Source organism: Eurosta solidaginis, chromosome X (assembly GCF_040869045.1).
Source record: "Eurosta solidaginis isolate ZX-2024a chromosome X, ASM4086904v1, whole genome shotgun sequence".
Lineage (NCBI taxonomy): Eukaryota > Metazoa > Arthropoda > Insecta > Diptera > Tephritidae > Eurosta > Eurosta solidaginis.
The window spans coordinates 88,398,936-88,408,201 of record NC_090324.1 but is presented as its reverse complement, the minus strand read 5'-3'; positions in this window follow the sequence as shown (position 1 = coordinate 88,408,201).

Genomic DNA, 9,266 nt, shown 5'->3' with positions numbered 1-9,266 from the left:
TTTGAGTTACCCGTGACTAGCTGTACTATTCGTAAATTTTGAAATAGCTTCGTTCATAGATGTGAACGTTCCTGCTTGCATTATCAATTTAACTCTTTCGTTAGCCGAGTTCTTACACATAGCCTTTACAGCTCATTGTGTGGCATATTTGGTTGCCAAATCAGGTGCAAGACCATCAGATATGTAAGCACCCTCCAACGATTTTATCAATTGTTCGATTTCTGCAGTGTACTGGTTAGCTGTTTTACTGCGCTGTTGAACGTTTAAGAGTTTTGCTGTCAAAACCTCTACAGATTCACCTTTAATTGCTGAACTCAACTTTTGCCTTATTGCTAGTATTGAATTTTCAGTGCTCAAAAGGTTTCTAGCTGTTCCCTTCAGTTTAGTTTATATCATGGAGACTACTATTGTCTCATGAGTATCCTTAATTTGTTCTAGGACATCTAGTGCATCTAAGAAACCATGTAAGCTTTCAGGCTAACCATCCAACTCAGGCAGAATTGACGAAGCCGTTTTCAAAAATTCTACTGCTGTTTGCGCCATGTTTTTAGTTTGCAAATCTTCTGTTTGGGAATTTGTGTGTTGGGTTTTAATTTTCGAAGTGTCCTCTAAATTGGATCGAGATTCCAAGAGGGTACTAAAGTCTATTTCCATTACGTTTTTAAATGTGATTTGGACGGTTTCCTCTATAATATATCTTGCTAGTGAGGATACTTATTTATCCCTAACACTGGAAAAAATTTGATGTGCTTCCAGCTGATGATTGTCTGTTAATAGGCTATTTACCTCTTGTATAGCTTTGCCTATGTTATTCAACGACTGTAATATTATCGTGAAATGCTTCAACACAGTTTCATTTCTTATGCTTGAATTTTTATACTCAGAGTGCTTTGCACGCAGAGTATTTTAACTTTGATTGGGTAACGGTTGGTTGTACAGGTATAAAGGAATCGAGATAGACATATCAAAATCATCAGTATCGGAAAAAAATTTGATTGAGCCATGTCCGTCCGTCCGTCCGTATGTCCGTTAACACGATAACTTGAGTAAATATCGACATATCTTCACCAAATTCGGTACACGGGCTTATCAGGGCCCAGAATAAATTGGTATTGAAAATGAGCGAAATCGGATGATAACCACGCCGACTTTTTATATATACAACACTTTGGAAAATAAAAAAAACCTGTTTATTAATAAATAAAACGCCTAGAATGTTGAAATTTGACGCGTGGACTGATATTGAGACTTTTGATAAAAATTTGAAATACATTTTAAAATGGGCGTGGTACCGCCCACTTGTGATAAAATCAACTTTACAAATATTATTAAACATAAATCAAAAATCGTTAAACCTATCGTAACAAAATTCGGCAGAGAGGTTGCCTTTACTATAAGGAATGCTTTGAAGCAAAATTAACGAAATCGGTTGAGGGCCACGCCCACTTTTATATAAAAGATTTTTAAAAGGGTCGTGGACGAAAAAAATAAGCTATATCTTTACAAAAAAGTGCTTTATATCAATAGTATTTCATTTACCAAGTTTTTTTATAACAATAAATAGGAAAACTTCAAATTTAAAAAAATGGGCATGGTAACGCCCCTTTTATGACTAATCAATTTTCTCTGTTCCGGGAGCCATAACTCGAAGAAAAATTAAGGGATCGAAATAAAATTTGGTACACAAATTTGCGGGAAATATTTCTCGAAAAAATGGACGAGATCGGTTGAAAATCACGCCCACTTTTATTTAAAATATTTTTAAAAGGGTCGTGGACGAATAAAATAAGCTATATCTTTACCAAAAAGAGCTTTATATCAATAGTATTTCACTTACCAGGTTTTTTTATAACAATAAATGAGAAAAACTTCAAATTTTAAAAAATGGGCGTGGAACCGCCCCTTTTATGACTAAGCAATTTCCTATGTTACGGGAGCCATAACTCGAAGAAAAATTAAGGGATCATAATAAAATTTGGTACAAAAATTTTCCCTATAGCAGGAAATAATTTTAGAAAAAATGGACGAGATCGGTTAAAGACCACACCCACTTTTATATAAAAGAGTTTTAAAAGGGTCGTAGACGAAAAGGATAAGCTATATCATAGCGCAAAAGAGCTTTGTATCAATAGAATTTTGCTTTCTAAATTGAATTATAATATTAAATTGGAAAACACTAAAATTTTTGAAAATGGGTGTGGCACCGCCCCTTTTATGACTAAGAAATTTTCTATGTTTCGGGAGCCATAACTCGAAGAAAAATTAACATATCGTAATGAATTTGTATATACATATTTTCCTTATAGCAGAAAATATTTCTAGTAAAAATGGACGAGATCGATTAAAAACCACGGGAACTTAGATATAAAGCAAGTTTAAAAGGGTCGTAGACTAGAATAATAAGCTATAGCTTAGCAAAAAATAGTTTTGAATCAATGATATTTCACTTATCAAGTTTTATTGTAAGAGGAAATGGGGAGACATTTTTTTTAAACGGGCTGTGCCACGTGTTATGCAGAAAAGTAATTTATCTGAAATGAAATGTACAATTGAAGCTCACGATGAGTATATAATGTTCGGTTATACCCGAACTTAGACACTTTTACTTGTTACTAATGCATTTATAAGCCTTTTCGGCTAAAGATTTATCTTCCACAAGTGTGCTGAAAATAGTTTCCCATTTACCCATTGAGGTAAAGAGAGAAAAAAAAATTAGGTTTTTTCTCAAAAATAAGTTCACAGCGCCAATAATGGCAATAGCCAGAAGATAAATTTTTATGGTTTCGAAGGCTTCAGTGTGGTCTACTATTTGGACTGTGTTTACCACGTTAGCATTTCGATTAGTGACTTTCGATTTTTGGCCTCCCATTGTCAAAAGATAGATATAAAAATGTTTGTATTTTTTTTTTGTTTTGTTTATATATTTATTATCTGTAGTGTTATAAAAAGCATCATACGCCTATTTTCCTCCTCTCTAGTTGTAGGATTAATAACAGCATTAATAGTTGGCTCCCTAATCATTCATATAGTTTTCCAGAACTCTTTTAGCCATTTTAATTCTTTATTGTAATCTATTACATCTAATTCGTTTTTAAGGTCTTCAGTTGGGCCTTTAGTGGGCGTTATTTAACAATTCTTAATAGCAATTATATTATTATTTATTTTTTCTTTTTATTATTATTATTCCTTAACTCCTATATTTCCTTCTTTAATTTAATTTTTTCTTCCCTATTTGTACTTAAGTTTATTTTTTCGTATAGCTTAGCTATGGATCTCCTAAGGTTTACCTGTTTTCCTCCCCTTTTTCTTTTTAATTTGACTGGCTTTGGGATTTTTTGTTCCTCAATTTTTGGAACCCTATTTCTCTTCCTATATTCCTCGATTGTCAGTGGCTTGGGGCCTTGCTTGACTTGTTCGGTTGTTTCTCTTTCACTTCTTTGCAAATTTAAACTTAATCTAATTCATTTATTAAATACTTGGTAAAACTGACTTTGATTTTGTATGTGGGACAAAATTCAAAAATTAGAGAAGAAAAAGAATTTTACAGCAAAAATATAATGTTTGCTCGTCAATAGGCAGCCGTTAGGTTGCCATAATATTTTAAGTGTTATTTTACTTAATAATAATGCCTAAATTTTGTTGCAGGTTTCTGTTGTTCCTGTTGCCGGTTATTTTCCTCAGCGTATATGAATCAGCTTGTTATCTTCTTTTTTCTTGTCCTTCTTCAGTATTATTTCAATTTGTATGCCGCTTATTATTTTATGTCTGTTATTATATTAATGGATGTTCAATTATGTCCCTTCAATGTTGTGTACTGTGAACGCTTTTGCTTAATATGTAGGCTCTATTTTTATCCCATTGGGTTTTGATTCCGTCACTCTCAGGAACTGGGCACGTCTATATAAATTACCACCTTATTTTTCGAAACCGTCGCTCTCAGGAACTGGGCACGTCTATGTAAATTATCACCTTATTTTTCGAAACCGTCGCTCTCAGGAACTGGTAGTGTCGATATCCTTTATTGGTGGCGATTGTAAAGTGGCAGGATCGCCATGTAAAATGAATTAATATATTTATTTGGGTTGAGGCACCATTAAGTGCCGAATAACCCTAAATGATTAAACAAGATTATTTAAGGGGGTGGCACCCTTGAGTGCCGAATACCGAATCTTCTTTATTAATAAAAACTTCAGCGTATTTATACAAGTTAACATAGCAGTTAGATTCGCATTTAAATATGCTGATCCTCCCGACATGTATGCTGGTTTAAGTCACCAAAGCGCCGTATATTTGTATCCGCATGTGAACATAGGTACAAACATTATCATTATCAATATCAATGTTATCAATATAAGCAAATGTGCTTGACAACAACAACAGCGAGTTAGCGCTTTCAAACTTTACTTGTTGCTGTCCGAGTGAAATATCGGGACTTTACTTCCAGTAATGCAAAGCAACAATACCATAAAAGCAAAGCAAGAAAATTATAATTACCAACAATGTGGCTCAGCACTTCAAAACCTTATTTGTTGTTGGCTGCGTAGAATATTTGAACTTCGCCCAGGAATGCAAGCTTACGGTAACCAGGCCAACTTCTTTTTAATCACCCCTTCGCGGCAACGATGATATACCTACATTTGAAACGGTTCGATAGGCTTAGAGCTAGAGGCAATTAGTTTTAAGAATCACTTTGTAAAGTTGATCGGAGGAAGGCGAGTCGTATCGCTATCAAATAAATATATTGTAAAACACAATTGTCGCAATCATTAACTGGTGCCCAACTTCAAGGCTTAAAAGCACAAAGGACCCAATAATCCCAAAGGACCTGGTTGAAGTGAATCAACATATAACAGGACTAAGGAATCCAAACTTTCCATGGAGCTGATTGAACTAAACCTATATTTTCAAAAAAAATTTAGGTGATTTTTCAAAACATTTTCAAGTGGTTTAAAGCAAAAAAATTTGAAATTAAGATTAAAGTGAGTGCATTTCTGTAATTAGAATATATCCAACAATAAAGTGCTTCTAAGTGAATATCTCTGATTAAGATAAAATCTATAAAAGGATAAATTAGAAAGGAAATTCTTAACTATAAAATAAATTTCTTAATAACTTCATAAAACGTGTAATAAAACGCGTAATGATCTACACATTCTGTTATTTTTAATGAAGTAAGTTTTCAAACATTTTCTGGCACTTAATATTAAACTAAAGTTGATTGTGAATATTCGCCTTTGTGGTAAATATATTTGATTGAATATATGTAAGAATCTGCCGAGTTATTAGTATTTGCATAAATTATATTTTACGCGTGTTTAGAACGCTGATATATTGATATATAATTAATCTTTTCACGGGGATTTCTCGAAAGCCCTTGTCATATTGAATAAGTCAGATTTCGTGCTGTAAGAATACCTTTCTCCTCACAAAATGTTTTTAAATAAAGAACAAGTAATAGAAATCATTAGTGAAAGCAATGAGCGTACTAGACTTGAGTTGGTTGAACAGTTAGATAGTTTAGCTCAAGCAATTAGTCGTCTCCAACCCCCCACTGTTGAACCATATCATTAAGTCTCAATAAATCTTTCGGTTGCAGAAAATAATACAAGTTTAGACTTGATAAAATCTCTACCCGAATTCAAGGGTGATTCGACCTCTTGCTCAGCGTGGCGAAGTGCAGCAGTTTTCGCAATGAATTATTATACAGAGGGATCAGAGAAATACTATGTAGCCATGGGTATATTAAGAAACAAAATTGTTAATTCCGCCAACTCTGTCCTTGCCTCATTCAATACAGTTTTAAATTTTAAAGCCATTATGGCCCGATTGGATCAGGAATATTCAGATAAGAGGCCTTTGTATGTCTTGGAAAACGAGCTTAGCATTCTCAGACAGGGTAATTCATCTATTGCTGACTCTTACAGCAAGGTGGAAAAACAACTGTCACTTATAATAAATAAACATATTATTACCCATACTGGTAGGAATGACATCATTGAAGCTTTGAATGAACGAGCAAGGGAAAATGCTCTACGTATTTTTACATCAGAACTTCATCGCCCAATGTACGATATACTCTTCTCTGCTAGACCCAAAGACCTCTCTAATGCCTTTGCCTTTGCTCAAGCGCTACAAACCAATCATAGGCGAATGGAGTTTACGGAAGCTTTTGCTGTAGGTAACGCATTCCGACCAATTAGCTCAACATTCACAATGCCTCAGCGCCAAGCGGTAGATCGTAATAACCAATCGATCTTGCGTTTCAATCAAAATACGGTAAAAAGGCCAACCCCCATGAAAGTCGATAACGGTACAAGTTTTTATAAGCAGAGGACTAATCCTCAAAATTTCCCAAACGTTCAGCAACAACATAATAACTCATCGCAACATCAAACATCCAAATATACTGGAAAACCACAGCATTTGAATTCTGATTTACCAGTAGCGTTGAAGCGTTATCATGACCAATTACTTTCGGACCGTTCACCATTTGTACCATTTCTAAAAATTAAAAAAACTAATTTTATGACGGAAGAAGAAAGTGCTTTTTTAAACGATGAAAAGTATCAAGACTGCACCGATAGCTCTTTTTACGAAATTGATCATTTAAATGAACATTATAATAATTATATTTCTCATGATAATGTACACTATAATTTTGATAAAGATATCGATCGAGGAGATAAATCATTTAAACTGATATCGCTCCTGCCGTTTATTACTAAAAATGGCAAAAACGGCCAGGAGCTTCGAATTTTGATAGACACCGGACACCAAATTTTTTACAACATTAGACCTTAAGTCAGGGTTCCATCAGATTTTATTGTGTGAGGATGATAGGCAAAAAACAGCATTCAATATAAATAATGGCAAATATGAATTTTGCAGATTGCCATTTGGCCTAAAAACGCACCCAGTATCTTTCAAAGGGCCATTGACGATGTTTTACGCCAGGAAATAGGAAAATACTGCCATGTTTATGTCGATGACATAATTATATATTCTCCAGATGAAGAGTCACATTTAAACCACATTGACTGTATCCTGCAGAAACTTGAAAAAGCTCGAATGAGAGTATCAGCCGAGAAGTCGAGGTTTTTTAAAACCGAAGTGAAGTTTTTGGGGTTCCTTGTATCCGAGAAAAGTACAAAAACTTGCCCAGATAAGATTCACGACCTCATAAACTACGAACCTCCAAGAACCTTCGAGCACTTCGCTCATTTCTTGGGTTATCAGGGTATTACCGCCGTTTGTGAAGGATTACGCTGCCATTGTAAAATCGTTGACAGTGTATCTTCGAGGTGAAAATGGACAAGTTGGTGCTAGAAATTCCAAAAACATAAAAATAGATTTTGACTCAAACGCCCTATGCGCATTTGAAAGAATTAAAAAGATACTAGCTTCCGAAGGCGTGCTTCTCCAATATTCCGATTATAACAAGCCCATCGAGCTTACCACGGATGCTTCCTCTACTGCCCTAGGCGCAGTTTTATCCCAAAAGGGACGACCTATTACCATGATATCGCGAACACTTTCTGCTAGCGAACAAAATTATGCCACCAACGAGCGGGAACTTTTAGCTATTGTATGAGCATTGAAGAAACTTCGCCACTATTTGTACAGAATTAAGGATATTCGTATTTTTACTGACCATCAACCGCTGATATTTTCGATGTCTGAAAAGAATCCCAATTCCAAGATGAAGAGCTGCCGATCGTTTATAGAGGAATTCTCTCCCACTTTTCATTTCAAATTCGGAAAAGACAATAAAGTAGCTGACGCACTTTTGCGACAGTTTGTCCACAATTTGAGTGTAACGCTTCTAGTCAAACTGTGCATAGAAGTATCTTCGAGTAATACAATTAAAACGGTTAACTGTCCCATCAATCAATTCAAAAACCAACTTGTTCTGTCAAAGTCTACCTCGTTTAGTAAATGTACCAAAATACTTTTCCAAAAATTTATTCGACACACAATTACATTTAACACTGTCGAAAATCTTATACAATGTTTAACCTTCATCTGCTCTTTGCGTCGAAATCGACGCAAAGCAATATATTTTTTGCATTTTTGTGAAAAAAATTGGCTCAAAATTATTTATTTTCCTTGACTTTGTAAATAACAGTTCTTTACATATTTCAAATTGGTTTTGGATACAAAAATTAGTTTTTCTTGGGATTTATTCAAAAAGTTACGTTGGTAACCCTCATGCGTCGTTTTCGACGCATATGGGAAAACATATGTTTTTTGGCGGGAAAGTTAGGTTCAAATGTCATTTTTGCAAGTGAAGAAGGTGTTTGTGATTAGTTTGTGAAATTTTATATAAAATAAAAGAAACTCACGAAATAAATAATATGTGTCAACCGAAATATTTGTCGAGTGAGGAAATAGAAGCTCTTATCAATCAAAGTGATAAAGATAGCTGCAGCCTCTCCGATATAAGTGATGATTATATGCTTGATGTGTCAGGAGAAGATAATAATACTCGATCTACTAGAAGTGATGGTATTGGTACTGCTTCAAACGGTGATCCATTGTTCCTTTCGAAAGATGGAACAATATGGCAGGCAGAACTTTTCAGCAGCACAGTGCTTGACTCAGAAGTGAGAATATTATCAATCTGTTACCTGGAGTTACTCGATATGTTAAAGCTCGTGTTAGCAATATAAAAGATTCGTTTCTCCTTTTTTTACCACCACATCTGGAAAATATTATTCTAAAGTATACAAATGCATTTGCTAGAGCTAACCATGGTAAAGACTGCATGGAAATTGATTCTTCTTTACTTCAAGCGTATATTGACATTTTGATTTTAGCTGGCGTGTATAGGTATTAACAATTTTTTATTGAATAATGTTATAAACAAAATTTACAAATCAATTTGTAGATCTAAAAATGCAGGCATGCTTAACGAACGAACCGATATCATTTCGTTACGATAATCAACGTTAAAAAACGAAACAAAGTCATTTCGTTTCGTTTATTAAAGTTAAGAACGTAAAATTAACGAAAATTTTCGCCAAATTTTCAGCAATTACTTTTTTCCAACTATAAAAAAATTATTGAAAACAATGATTGCTAACTGCAAGATATGCTTGGAAAATAAGTATCAACGCAAACCACCTGATCCGGGGATTGGTAAATCTCCTATCCCACATCTTCCAGGAGAAATCCTCCATTTAGACATTCTTATAATTGGCAAGCAACTTTTCTTGACGTGTTTAGACAAATTGTCCAAATTTGCTGTTGTAAAGCCGATTACCTCA